Here is a 15,982-nt window from a genome sequence, read left to right as displayed (position 1 = left end):
AGGTTTAGAAGCAGAATCAGCAGAAGAGACAAGTATAGGAATATAAGCAAAAGAGTCTTTTATTTCATCAGAATCAATGATTACATCAGATGACTCGCCCACATCAGGTGTTACAGACTCTAAATCAGGATGAAAAAATAAGTCGACATCAGTATCGACACAACTAGAAACATGTACAGCCAAAGAATCAATGAATACGCCCTCAGACTCGGACTCAACGCCACCAGGAAAAGACTCGTCACCCACTCCAGAGGTAGACACGACCTCTACAGTACCTGCATCAAAAGAAAAGTTAGAAATGACAGACTCTGGGACGGACTCAGAAACTGACACAAATTTTGAAACAACTGACTCTTTTGAAGAGACTAGAATATACTGAAGGACTACTTGGGGTATAACCTGTGAGGTCCAGTTATCTAGAGGTCCCTCGGCTGGGGTGATATAGTCCTGTGGGTTCACAAAGGGTGCGTCTCTCCCAATCATAGCAATGACTGGTGCCTTGGTCTGAAACAAAGAATTCAGGAGTTCTGGCTCAAAGTTCTCAACCCAGTCTGAATCTGGTTCCTCTGTCATAACTGCTTCTGCAATTTGCTTACTGAAAAAGTCTACTGGCAGCTCATCTGCAAAAAAGATCTCGAGACCCGGCAGCTTGGCCCCATTCTCATCATACCATGGCTCTGAGAAACCGTAATAAGGGCAATCAGCTCCCTCTTTTCAGAATCTGCCATTCATGACCATGCTGAATGGTCCCATTGGAAACTCCAAACCTCTGCGACGACACTCGGCCCATTTGAACATGTAGGATTTCATTTCCTGCACCTCCTTGCGAGTCGGCTTGTATCCCAACCCAAACAATCCCTCAACTGCTTTCAACTCGGGCCGCTCAGTAGGACCCTGCATATTCTTTCCTAGACCCGCCCCTAGGAGATATCCAAATCGGCGCATCATCTTGACTACCCGAGTATTGGTGCTAGAGAGAAACATAATTTCTTCACTCATAGCTTCTTTCATGGTGATAGCTGAAACTTCCACTGAAAATCCTGTCAGACTGATATCTCTTGTGTTTTCAGTAACAAGCTCTTGAGATATTTGTCCGACTTCTGGCTCGGGATCTCCCTTGACTGTGATCACCCGGTTGTTTCGAATGAATTTCAATTTTTGGTGAAGCGTAGAAGGGATAACTCCAACCTTGTGCAGCCAAGGTCGACCAAGCAACAGACAAAAAGAAGTCTTGATATCCAACACCTGAAATTCAATGTCAAAGGTTTCTCCTCCAATGACAATCTCAGTAGCCAATGTTCCGATAACATCCCTTTGAGTCCCATCATATGCCAGTATGCCTTGCTCAGACGGTATGAAGTCTTCAGGCCCAAACCCTAAAGTAGTGGCAGTGCTCAAAGGACACACGTTCAAAGCTGATCCATTGTCTACCAGTACTTCGGAGACTTTCTTCTGGTTGCAAAGCAAGGTAATCTTGAGAGGACGAGTATGGTCTCTTCCTTCAGAAGGCAAGTCCTCATCTGAAAAAGATAAAGCTTTTGAAGCTTTGGTCATGGCCACCAGACCGACCAACTCGTCTGGAGTAATCTCAACTGATACTTGGGATGAGTTCAGCTCACGAAGCATAATCTGTCTGTGCTTCGGCGATGCCATCAGTAAACCCCAGATAGAAACATTAGCTTGTGTCTTCTTGAGCTGATTCAACAAGTTATCTTCCTCTTCATCAAGTCTCTATTTCTGTTTCTGACTGTCAACCCCCCTTGAAACTTCAGCGGGATTATCAACTCTAAGCTCAGCTGGTTTGAAGACTCGTCCACCACGTGTGACATGGCGGAGCTCATCACATTGATCGTTCAAGAGTAACAGATCTTCATCATCTATCTTAAGGATGTATGGGGTTTGTATCTCTTCTTCCTCATCATCACTCATCCTCAAGACATATAGAGCTTTGCTTTCTTTCTTTTCATCCTCACACTGGAGAATGTATGACTGGTTTGATGGTCCAGCCACATCAGGGTCATTCCAAGAAAAGACATATGGCTCTTCTGATTCTGTCCATTGATCTTCTTCTTCAAATTTCCAAACATAGTTCCCTTCAGATTCAATAGCGAATATGTAGGAAGCAGGATCAATTACAGACTCTTCAGCACAAATGACATTGACTGAAGGCGGAGACGGCATTGCATGTGTCGGCAGGGGATTTCTGGTTACATTTGGTAACTCTATTGACAGCTCCTTCCTATCAATCATGTTTTGTATTTGGTGTTTCAAAGCTAAACACCTATCAGTAATATGGCCAGTGTTACGATGATAATCACAGAACTGATCCTCTCTCCAGGATCTCGGCAACGGGTTGGGAGGAGGCTTAATATCAGGCAGCTTGATCTTTCTGTCCTTCAACAGCTTCTTCAAAGCTACGGACAAAGAATATGGAAGGGGATCAAAATGACGAGAAGGCTTCTGCTCCATCGGCGGCCTTCTCACTTCAGTGACTACCCTGGGTGGTGGCCTGACATAATTGACATTATGTACTTCCTTTGGCGCCATCACAGGTCGCTTCCCTTCTCTGACATCAGATGACACTCTTGATCTCAGGCCCTTAGCCAATGCATCTTCTATCTGGGTCCCAGTTTTAATGAGATGGTTAAAATCAAGGAAATACTGGATAGCCATATGGTGATAATATTGTGGTGACAGATTTTTCACCACAATCTTGATTTGATCCTCATCTGACAGACGATGAGTCATTTGCGCGGCTTTCCTTCTCCATCTGCGGATGAAGGAAGTAAAAGTTTCATTATGGCCCTGCTTCAAAGCCTTCAAATCTCTCTTAGTTACATCGATCCCCTCTTCCATAGAGAATTGTTCGACGAACCTATTTGCAATATTCTCTAGAGTTCGGATCTCCTCTGATTTCAAACTCAGGAACCACTTCTTAGCTGTTCCAACAAGGGATCTAGGAAATAGAAGAGCAACTTGCTCTGGAGATAAACCATGCTGCTGAAGAAGCGGAAGGACAGACATTAGATGGCTTCTAGGACACCCGGTCCCGTCATATTTATCCATGTCCGGAACTTTGAATCTAGGGGGTAATGTGACTCCTGGATACAACATAAAATCAGCCATGTTCAACTTTTGCGGGCCTTGAAATTTTATGTTTTCCATCTCTCGGGCTAACATATCCATTCTGTCCGCCATCGCTCTGTCCTCATTGGCTCTATTCAGATTAGGATGACAATTCTCTTCTGCATACTGCTCATCATCAATATCGTCTTCGACATTTAAAACAGCAGGCCGGGCCATTGCAGGAGGGGGAGGAGGTAAAACAGAAGGGTGCTGAGCCACATGCTCTTTGGAGGTAGACTCTCTGTCATTTTTCAGACGGGCTATCTCCTCACTCATATTATTCATTTGCTATAGCATAGTCTTCATCATCTCATTCATCTCTGCCAAAGCAACTCCAGATTCAGCCATCTGTTCAGGAGTAAATTGGACGGGCGAAGGGATTTCCTGGAGATTGGAGAAAGGTAATGCAGGGGAGGTAAAAGAAATTGGTGAGGAAGAAAAACGACTCAGCCTAGAATCAGCGGACTGACGGGACCAGGTTGATTTTGAAACAAGGATTTTCTTAGGAGCAATGACTGCTCAATCAAGAATCCTGTAATGGAAATATGAACACTAGATTAAAAATTTGATAATTGAGATAAACTATTCTCATCAAATAATGACAAGAGAAACAGAAAACACACTTTCATTGATAAGAAATTTGGGATTACAATTGATGAAAACATCAGTCTTTGATTTCAATTAGATAAACAAATGGTAATTGAAGAAATCAATACGACAAAAATATGATAAGGTCTTCAAGGTCTTTCGATACGGGCTCTCTTTCCCTCGGGTTCTTCTGAAAAATCATTCCGCTCGATCTTAGACGATAGAGCAAATCTCTGACTAATGACTTTGTTTCTCCAGGCAGTTACAATAGACTGGATGAGATCAGGAGTAAGTTTCTCGCAAAGAGGAGGGGTTATGATTCTGGGAGGATATGGCTGTCCCGTAATCTGGTAAAGCAAACGCATGGGTGCGTAGAAGGTTGATTTTTCCAAACCCATAAGATATACAAAGGAATATGGGTAAGTACTAGTAATGACCTGAAGGCATGAATGACTCACCATGTGAAGTTGGTCATGGTCTACATGCTGCAACCAATGGTGCCATTCGTCAATGGATTGGGGTTGGTTGGCCATTAATTGCCATGACGAATGATCCTTAAGGGTATACTTAATGGAATTTTGTGGCTTAAGAATAGTAAGCTTTTCACAAAGCCACAAATAAAGCAGTTTAGCACACCCATAGAAACTATTTTGGACTTTTGAAGGATCAATACGATCTAGTCCTAAGATAGTTTCTGCTAACATAGTAGGAATAGGATTTCTTCCTTTGTTAATCTGGTCTACTATGCCCAGCAAAGCCAATGGGGCAACACGGGGGTCGCCACGAATGATATGGCGAGTAAAAACTCCAAAGATTAAGGCACTACGCCGACAGCTTTGGAAACGGGAGTTAGTAGGGTCAGTGTTTTTAGAAAAAATTTCAATAAGGATATGGACCTCTACATGCGTGCCTTTGAAGCAAGGTAAGACATCAACGATATCATTTTTGAATAACCCGCAAAAGAGGGAATTAGAAGAGTTTATGTTTGCAGGTTGAATCCAGAGTCCTTCAGATGTGATCTCTAGCAAGGCGCACCAATCTTCAAAGATTGGGCAAAGTTCAAAGGAACCGAATCGAAACGCATGAAGAATGGGATCCCAAAGCTTTGCAACTGCCTGAAGAAATTTCCAATTTATACCAGATACGCTCAAGTAATTGAACGTGCTTACGAATCGATCGATCATGCTTCGCTCATGCTCACGCGGAAGGGTTCTGATGACTTCACTTATCCAAATCTTTAACATATTATTCGACATGATTGAACCTGACATTCAGATAAGATAGAGATTATGAGGGAATAAGAAGGACCTTGCAAATGATAAGAATAATTTGACAATCATTTATATAGGAAGGATACGATTGGTGACAATGGATTTTTAATCTATGATCAGAATGATCAACAGATCAGAAAATAGAACACAGTCATGGAATGACAGAAGTAGGTCATAGGCTGGATCTAAATCTGGCGATGAATACTAACTTTACGATCAAGGAGATCAAGATGATAGATCATGGTCATGAGGATAGCAAAGAAGCCATCGGCCAGATCTCAAAACGAAACAGGTAGACAACAAATATATGCACAAATTGAATCTATGATACAACACAAGAATGGTTATCCTCCAAAAAAGGATAATAAAATAGATTATGACCAACAATGACATGTATGGGTCACTGACGAAAGAACGTGAACGCAATTGATCAAATCAGAGATTCCCATTAAGAGTGAACTTTTAAGCAAACTGATACTGAAAATGGGAATCGAAACAATGCAAACTGACTCTAAAGACTAGCAGTCATGCTCAAAATGATTTGGATAAAATCCGGCAGCATAACGGCTATACAGGGAGGTCAGGGTAAAGTAAACTCATGAGGCAATGATAAGATAGGCTCATGGTTATCTAACTCTATCCACAAAAGGTTCTAGGTAAAATTTGACAGCATGACAGTGCTACAAAGGGTATATGGGTAAGAAGAAATAGTAATGTAGCACTCTGAACAAGAATACTAATCATCTCAAAATGACAGTGTTATGAGAAGAAGGTAATTGGATAAAACTTGACCAAAGTTGAGTCTATGTGACACAGGGTCTAATCCAATAGCTGAAAGATCGAATGACAGATCATGACTATGGTAAGGCAAGTAAGAGTCATAGATTAGATCTGAAACTGGATAATGAGTGGATGTAACCCACTGAATTGAATAAGGAACTCTAATTAAAGAGAGAAAGGGAGAACCCTAATCTAAAAATCAATACATATATATATATATATACATATATATCCTAACCAGGGGCACCAGCCCTAAATATATCCAAACAGAGTCAAGATACTTGACTCAAGACAGACATGTGAGTGTACTAGGACCGCATTGTAACCACATAAGGTGAGTTACAATAATCTATACACAGGACAAGGTTCCTAAATCTAGGTTCCAACATGTGTAAGTAACACATGTTCGCTCCTATATGAATAAAATACATATATAAGTACAAGCAAGTCCTAATTGGGTTTTTACTAGGTTAGCAAATATACTCATGTACATAATATATGTAAAAGGAAAGTAGAGCTCCAGACTCAATCAGGTACTATGCATATGATCCATACTTAGTATGTATAACACAAGTGCACCGAGTGCTATACATAGTATGCTTCATTGCTCATCGGCTGCTGTAAACACAAGTGCACCGAGTGTTTACGGGTGCAGCACGAGCGCATAGCTTGGAAATAGATACAACAGCACCAACAGGGTAATGACATCTCATGTGGCACGCATTGTTTCTATCCCGTGGAGCCAATTATAATAAAATCAATAAAAGAAAATAAAGAACAAAATGATGTATGTCTCTGTGCAGTGTGTGAATCCCTTGTTTTAAACACCTATTTGGTACCCCTGGATTCTAAGCGATTGAATTCCAATTTATAATGATTTTAGCTCAAAATTCTTCAAAATTAGTAACAAATGGCATTTTAACAGAGTTAGGCAATATCTCGAAAGAGATTATCCCCAGCAGAGTCGCCAGCCTGTGGACCCCGATCCGAGAGAGGGGCGGCGGTGAGGGACGTGCCCCCACGTGCTAACACAGTCTCTAAGGATCATCCACGTGAATGGAGAGCTCTACCAAGGAACTCTCGAAAGAAGTGCCTCTCACAGCATGAGTAGCGATACAAAGGTGAGATACCTCTCGATTCGGAGACTAGCCCAGATTCGAGGCGTACCTTAAACAAAGAAGAGTCGCCATCCAAGGAAAATAGGCAAATGGGCCCTGGATCCTATACTATGCTCTGTTGCAACGGATAACCAGAGATATAAAAGAAGGTTCGTGCCTGGTTACGAATTCGGAAGGTCTAAAGAGCACCTCATCCGCCCAAGTGCAAACACCTGGTCTCTTATGCCATTTACTTAATAATTTTGAAGAGTTTTGGGCGAAAATCATATGAAATGGGAACACAAATCTCCGAGAAGACGTCTATCTAATCATGCATGTCTCGGAGGAATAATAAACACACATAAAAGAAATAAAAGTGTCACCTGAGAATAACTAGGTTATGAATGTCAAACCTAATTGGTGTCTAAGTTCTGGTGTGCAAACACATGCATGCTACAGCTAAAAGCATAGGATCTGTACATGAAAATAAGAAAACACATCAAAACACGCAACACAAATCAATTCTATACATGACTGGACAAGACGAGTCCTAAACTCTAATGCGACCTGACTCGGACCAAGATGGCCGTCCATCCCAGCTGCTCTACGTATCCCGGCCTCGGGAAGAATCAAAGTCAACGTAGTTCGATGCCCTATTCTAAACTACTATGCCTAACCATCTAGAACCGCTATCCTAGACTCGATCCACTAGACTCGACTGATTTTTAAAGCTTTTTTGTACAATTGCTTAAGTTCATGTGAATTGTAATTTTTAGGACTCTCTATATGCCCTAACTAATGCAAGTTGATTAGCCTTAAGCTAATGCAGGTGGGCCCTACATCCTATGTGTATCTAGGCTGTGCAACCTAAGGAAAACCAAGGGCTGACTATATGCTTCCTAGTTTAGCCATCGGTTCTACTAAATGTCTAACCGATCGACTCGAGGCCTCCTAACTCTAGGGACACTCACACGACAGGACACACCATGTCAATACAAATCAGGACAGACTCCTAACTCTAAAACACCCCAAACAGCTAAGACAGACTCCTAACTCCATGGGAAGATCTTTTTGAAAAGGTTTTGAAGAATTTTTGTATTTTTGGAAAGTTTGAAATGTTTATTTTTAAAGTTTTGGCTGGACTTGGAATATGGATCCCAAGCTGCACTACGTACCCTGTTGAAAGGGATCAAGCCAACGTAGTTCGGAATAGAATTCCTAACTACTCTCCTAATGACTCAAGATTTTTGAGATTTTTGGTTTTTCAGATGTTTTTGATATTTTGGTTGTTTTATAATGTTTTTTGAGTTTTTGACACAAGAGGATTGAATCCTATCATCATAAGGGAAAGATAGACTCCTGAATATCCCGCAAAGGTTGGACAGCATCCTATGCTTTGCGGGGGAAAAGAACAGAAACACAACTCTGCAAGGGTTGGACAGCATCCTATACCTTGCAAGAGTGAATAGAAAAACACATGATTTGACGAAACGTAGGATAGAATCCTAACCCCTATGATGATAGAATTTGATTCCTGAACAAGAGGACTGACTCTCTAGACTAAGGACGGATTCCTATGCTAGTGGACTATCAAACTAAGATAAAGCTCACAAGTAATAAAGAAAAAGAGACCTTATGCATATTTGGCAAAGGTAAAACACCCAGCCGGGCCGGACAGCTACCTAGCCCTAGGGTGCAACAAAGGTGCAACCCAATACCCATAAGGGTAGGGGTATGATGCCAAGCCGAGTAGGGTGTTCTCCCAAAACCAAAAGACGCACAAAGAGGAGGTTTAGCAAGAAAATGAGACTGGGTAAGTCTTTTAGACACAGAGGTAGGATAGAGAAAAATGCTAACAAGGAAAAAGAGACCTTGTGCATATTTGGCAAAGGTAAAACACCCATGCAGGTCGGACAGCTACCTAGCCCTAGGGTGCAACAAATGTGCAACCCAATACCCATGGGTAGGGGTATGATGCCAAGTCGAGTAGGGTGTTCTCCCAAAACTAAAAGACGCACAAAGAGGAGGTTTAGCAAGAAAATGAGACTGGGTAAGTCTCTTAGACATAGAGATGAGATAGAGAAAAATGCCAGCAAGACTGGGCAAGTCTCCTAGGATGGGCTTGGGCTATCATCTTCATCGCCCTACAAGAAAAGGGGATTCTAGTATCTAAAGAAAATTAACAGCAATCTATAAGACTGTGTTAGTCTATCAAAGAGAGAAGAAAAGGATACCAGATAATCGTAAATTCCACTCTATTCTTATAAAAATAAATCAAGTGCTAAGCAAAGAAGAATTTTCAATAAAAAAGAATACACAATCTATAGCAATTATAAAAATGATAAACAACATTAATTAGTCCAGACCAGCCGCTGGATAGCCTAATAAAGTAAAAGAAAACAATATCAAACACTTCTATGCCCAACCACAAACACCACCCCAATATGGGGATGAAATCAGATGATGCTCAAGTAATCATCTGATATCATATACACATGATAATATTTCTATATCCCGCCTTGAGATCAGACAGTACTCATGTCGATAATATCGAATAGAGTAGTCATCTGATCTCCTTCTTCCTATTAAACAATTTATTTAAATAAAAAGGAATGAGTATAATAACTTTGAGATAATCTCACCTGAACAATCCACTTATTACTGTCTTCAAACCCTAAATCAAAGCTTAGTATGAAAAAGAAGTATTAAATTTATAAGTACTGGACTATGGGCTTAATTTAGGAAATTCTTATCGAAATCTTCTCAGATTTTATTTCAAAGTACTCTTTATTCAGTTTTTTTTTTTATATATTTATCAAGACAAAGAAAAATGATTTTCTCATTTTAAAGCCAATGGACAGTAAAATCCTATTCACAGATAAGAAAAATAAATTACTAAATTGAAATATACATAATCTAGAACCAAAATATATATGATCAAAAAATTATATAGGACTAAACTATTATTTGAACAATACGTGACATAAAAATTGAACCATATGCAAAACACAACATACTTATTCATATGCATAGAGTATCATGAGCTGCTTTCCTTCTATATATGCTCTTGGCAATGAAGACAACAAACCATTTGCACCTTGAAGTGGCACTCGAAGTGGAATAGCCGATCACTACCCTTAACCCAAACCATCCTACAAGCTAACCTTCAACAATAATGGTCTGTTGAAAGCATGTTTATGGGAAATATGAAATAAGTTTGACTTATTGGGCTGTTGGAAATGGGTTATTATCAATGTTCACAAGGGACAAAACAGGGGTAGAGTTTTCTTTAAAGTTCTTAAATATGATATTCTAAAACTTAGGTAAAGAAATGATCGGCACATCAAGATATGAAATAATATAATAGAAAGAAAATTGGAAATAATAAAAAAAATTGTGAGGACTGCCATAAAAAAAAATTGTGGGAGTGTTAATATGGGCGGCACCTAGTTTTAATAATTGTATAAAATCCAAATCCCCTTTTACTGTTAAATCATATTTGTCAAAATAACCACCAATCCATTTGCAAGGCATTTAAAAATCCACTCTTGTGTAATTACCATGGCCTCAAAAAAACAAAAGTAATAAAATAAAAAAAATACAGAACATGATCATTGATAACATTGCTTCCTTTAGAATCATATAGAAATACAATCAAATGAAGCTATTCGAGATTATAATGGCATTAATGGACTCTAAATTACAAGATTTACAGTATACTTTCCTTTTAAAAACATAAAATTAAAGAAATGATGTTTATTGGCTCGACTTTTATATGAACATGTTCATTGTATCACCAAAGAAGACAACCTTGTATAGCATAAAAATTTGACAAACTAGATGCATATTATGAAAATTTTCAACTAAATAAAAACTGTATTATAATTTCATAAAAAATCTACAAGCATCTGTCGAAAATAAGACATGTAAATTTTTAACTTGCAAAGGCATATTTACAGACACTATAATACTACCCACAGCTACACACGCATATTTTATGATCAAGCCTATTGAACTGACATCCAGAATATTTTTCAAACAAACAAATCACGCCTAATGATCTGACACTCAGAACATTTACAAAATAAATAAATAAATAAATAAATCACCCTTGTTAAAATTCAATCACAGTTTCTACTACTTCAATCATAATTTCTACTATTACGATACAATTCTTATGTATTTAACAAAATTACATATATATATATATAATATCCTGAGATCTATCCAAAATTAAGGCAAAGCTTGTTAAATCTATTCTCAACTCAACAAACACATAATTAAAAATATTCTAGAGTGTAAGTGATTTAAAATCAAAGCAATCATCTTCATGAATTCATACAGACAATTTAATCCATCAATGAAAAGAAATCTTCATCTATAATTAGAAATTAGAGATTCATCGATATTAACCATATAATTTCAAGAGAAACATAAATATTTTTTCAAATCAATAAAGTTCTAGAGCAATACCTTATAATATTAGTCTTAAATTCATGGTGAAATAACAAAATACCTGAAATTGAGCTTTAGCAGATCCTCTAGAGAAAAATTTTCAGACTTCAATGAATTTTTGTTCAGATCTAGAATTACTCTTCCTCTGAAATTGATTCCTTGACCTATCTTTCTCCTCTTTATTCTTCTTTAAATTGCACTTGAGAATCTCCAAATCTTATCTAAGACAGATCTGAGATCGGAAGAAAAAAAAATAAAAATAAAATAAAATCGGAGCTAGGTGATTTCTTGATCGGAAAAAAAAATAAAATTGCAGGCTAGGGTTAGAGATCATAGATCTAAGGTTTAGGAGAAAATCTAAGGTCTAGGATGGAAAAAGAACGAATGAGATCAAAGATTTGAGACCACAAAAGACAGATCTAAGGTCTTAGAATGAGCTAAGGCTTCGGAAGTTTAATAGCACAAAGAAAGAAGAGAAAGACTAACAAAGAGGAAGATGACAAGACAACGAGCTTAACTCACCGGCCGGAGCTCGGAATTCCACCGGAATCTGGTCAGAGAAGAAAGGGGAACAAGTTAGGGTTTCAATCGGATTTGAAGATAGAAATCAAGATCTGTTTGAGGATGAAATGAGAAGAGATGGAGAATATGATCAAAGGTTGCAGATTCTATCGGAATTCCGGTAGATCTGGCCGGAGCAGATGATCGAAAATGAGAAGAAAAAAAAAATCTCTCGTTCCCTCTCTGTGAATTCTTTTTTTTTCTAAAAAAGCTTTGATTTTCGTTTTTTATAGAAATTTTTTTGGAAATGATATTGGCACTACCACTTGATGAGGCGCGCGAATTACTAGGCGCACCTCTCCCGCTTTGTCTTATTAAACAGAAGGCAAAACCTCGGCTATTTTTCAAAAGGACACCCCCCTTTCGGATCAATCAGCCCCCTTCCAGATTTGAACCACTGCTTTGATCCATTCACTGATCAAACATACTCAGATCTCGATGAAATTTTACAGGCACTTATGGGGAATCCTAACCTAGCTTAGGGTGCAATTTGAGACCCTAACTCACTGGTTTGATGAGGTTGCACACAACTAATTGCGAACTTGGGTCCGGTCAAAATGGGGTGTCTACAGTACTGGGTTGCACGTTTGTTTGCACCCTATGGCTTGGTTGCTGCCTGCTTGGTTGGGTAATTAAAATCAATAATAAAAAGCACACGCCATTCGCATGGGTACAAAAGACCAAGAGAGAGCGTGGCGGCTCGCGCCCCACCCCTCTTGCGGGATCGGTCCCACACCTTGGGACATATATACTGAATTGAATACATATGAGTTCACCCTGTTAGTCACTAGGACATTGATATAAGTCTCAGACAAGGATCCTTTACTCCAAGCCATATATATTTTTGTTACCTTGTTTTGACATTGAGGTGGATCCAACCTTCTTTTGCCATTCAGATATTTGTCCAAAGCCATGTCGGTTCTTGTCAAGCTCTTAAAGTGATAAAAAAATTTGTCTTCAATACCATTTGGTTCCAGTATTAGCATAAGAGTTGGCTTGCCGCCTTCATCTTACCCAATTTGCCTTTCGGAGCACCTAGTTGATTATCATTGGACATACTGAAATACTTGTATCTAGATGATTCACAACCCATGGTTTAATGCTTGAGCATACTCCTACTCTTCATATTGATCTTTGTTCTGTGCTTTTAGTATGTAGATATCCTTGTCACCCTCCCTTTTATTTGTGTTTTGTCATCCCATGGGTTCAAAGTTAGAACACCTTAGTATTCTTTCATCAACTCTTGTACTTGTACCTCACAGGCTGAGTATTTGTGCATTTGGACCCTCTTACTTAGTCATCATTTTTGCACTCCATTGATTATGGACTTGAGGAATCAAGAAGAGCACGGATAGAAGCAAATGGTGTTTAGGGCTATGATGAGGCTACTCGGAGCCCCACCTTTTCCCTTTTCTCTTCTTCCCTTCCAGGCTTTGTATTGATATTCGGGTTTCATTTGGGATTCCTTGAGCATCCTCTTGTCACCGGGATTTTCATTAGAGTTTAGGGTTTTCATCATTTCATCGATTTTTTAGTATCTTCCCCTTAGGTCAGGGCGATGAAGGAGCTAGCCCAAGCCCATCCTTAGGGGACTTGCTCAGTCCAAATAGCTTTCCCCTCTTTCATTTAGTAGGCTAGCCCAGCCTTTTAGACATGTTTAGACATTAGACATTAGTAGCCCATTATTGAGAAGACTTGCCAGCTCTCGGTAGAATTTTTCCCTCATTTATTTAGTAGACTTACTTAGTCTTTTAAACACCATTAGATGGTAGTTCTTCCCTTCTCATTACAAGGGCGATGAAGGCGCTAGTCCGAGCCCATCTTTAGGGGACTCGCTCGTTTCTAGTAGCACTCTCCTCTCTTGTTTAGTAGGCTTGTCCAGTCTCGTTAGATCCTTTGTTTGTGCCCTTTGTGACTAGGAGACTGTGCCCAGTCTCGTTAGAACCTTTGTTTGCGTCCTTTGTGACAGGAGACTTGCCCAGTCTCGTTAGATCCTTTATTTGCGTCCTTTGTGACTAGGAGACTCACACAGTCTCGTTAGATCCTTCGTTTGCGTCCTTTGTGACTAGGAGACTTGCCCAGTCTCGTTAGATCCTTTGTTTGCGTCATTTGTGACTATGAGGCATGCCCAGTCTCGTTAGATCCTTTGTTTGCATCCTTTGTGTATAGGAGGCATGCCTTTCCTCATTTATAAAGCCCCTATTTGGAGACAAGCCTTATCTCATTTAGGTAAGCCTAGCCTCATGTTAGAATAACCCTTTCTTCTAGCGAGTCTTTGACTCATTTTTACCCCTTTCTTGGCAGCGTTATTTGAGAGTCATTGACTCATTTGTACCTTTCTTTAGTGTGGTTAGTTAGGAGTTTCTCCTTTAGAGCTGTTGTCATTCTTCTTTATTAGAGACTAGCACAGTCTTATTAGAGCTTACCTGCTTGGGATTTTAAATTATTTTCATTGTTCTTGGGGCACTAGCTTACTTGTTGTGGATCATCTCTTTGAGACTCCAATTGCTTATTCGGGGTTTTCCCTTTAGATTTAGGGTTTTGCCCTAGTTTGTGGTGTTACTTGCGTGTTCCTTTTAAGAACATTGAAATCATTTAAAGGTCCAGAATCATTGGAATATTTGAATACTCGAAACATTAGAAAGTTAAGACATAAAAAACACTTGAGCTTTAAAAATATCAAAAACATTTGAAAAGCATTAAAAACCTTAAGTCATTTGGGGTGTTAGGTTTTAGTTAGGAGAGTTCGATTCCAAACTACGTTGGCTTGATCCTCTTCCACGAGGTACGTAGTGCAGCTTGGGATCTTTATCCCAAGTCCAGCCAAACTTTGTAAATAAATCATTTGAATTCTTTAAAAAGCACAAAAATCTTTTAAAACTTTATTTTCAACAAGATCTTCCTTTAGAGTTAGGAGTTTGTCCTAGATAAAGAGTTTTAGAGTTAGGAGTTTGTCTCTGTTGTGTTGTGTGTTTTGTTTGTGCTTGTGATAGAGTCAGAAGTTTGTCCCACCTCCGTCCGGTCAGTTGGCGATCCCCATTGCCGACTGATGACTAGAATAGGATGTGTTAGTTCACCATTTATTTTCCTTTGGAAACGCAGCCTAGGTACACATAGGTTATAGGAACCACCTGCATTAGCTTAGGGCTAACCTGCATTTAGTTAGGGCATATAGGGTGTCCTAAAATCCATAATTCTCTGGAATTTAAATAATCGCTCAAGAAGCTTTAATAACTAGTCCGGTCTTTTAGGTCAAGTATAGGATAGATGTCTAGATGTCTTAGGCATCATAGCTTAGAATAGGTGCGAAGAACTATGTTGCCTTGATTCTCATGGAGGCGGGGATACGTAGGCTTCTTTGGATGAACATCAGATCATCTAAAGACTCGGGCTTAAGCATTAGAGTCTTGGGGTCTGTTGATAGCACTTTAGGGCTTGTGTTTGTATATTGATGATGATTTTTTGCATAGGATCTAGATAGTGGGCGTTCATTTCTTTGATTACTTGCATATTTAGCTGTAATATTTACCTGTTTGTTTACCTTGATCATATGTTTAGTTGTATCTCATTTATCTTGTTTATTGTATTTGATATATCTTGTGCAGACCTTATACTTATAGCTGTAGCATGCATGTGTCTGTCCACTAGAACTTAGACACCCATTAGGCATGTCACTCATAACCTAGTAATGCTTAGGTAACACTTCTTTCATTTATATTGTGTGATTATTATTTCATCACCGGGTCATGCATAATTAGATAGACGTCTTCTCGGGGATATTTCGTTCCCATTTTACATGATTTTCCCCCAAACTCTTCAAGGTTAATAAATAAATGGCATAAGAGTCCAAGTGTTCGCACTCGGGCGAATTGGGGGCGCTCTTCGGACCTTCTCCATTCGTCACCAGGCACGACCCTTTTGTATCTCTGGTTATCCATTGCAACAAAGCATTTGTTTTTTGTTCCATGGCGTATCTATGGATGGTGACTCTGAGTTATTTTTAGGTACATCTTGGTTTCGAGCCCTGGCTCCGGATCAAGATGTATCTTATTCGTTATGTATCGCCACTCGTGCTATGCTGTGAGGGTGGCACTTATTTTGAGA

This window comes from Tasmannia lanceolata, unplaced genomic scaffold, assembly GCF_043159265.1.
Source record: "Tasmannia lanceolata isolate RefF3 unplaced genomic scaffold, GAP_Taslan_0.1 ptg000012l, whole genome shotgun sequence".
Taxonomy (NCBI): Eukaryota; Viridiplantae; Streptophyta; class Magnoliopsida; order Canellales; family Winteraceae; genus Tasmannia; species Tasmannia lanceolata.
This window is presented reverse-complemented; position numbering follows the sequence as displayed.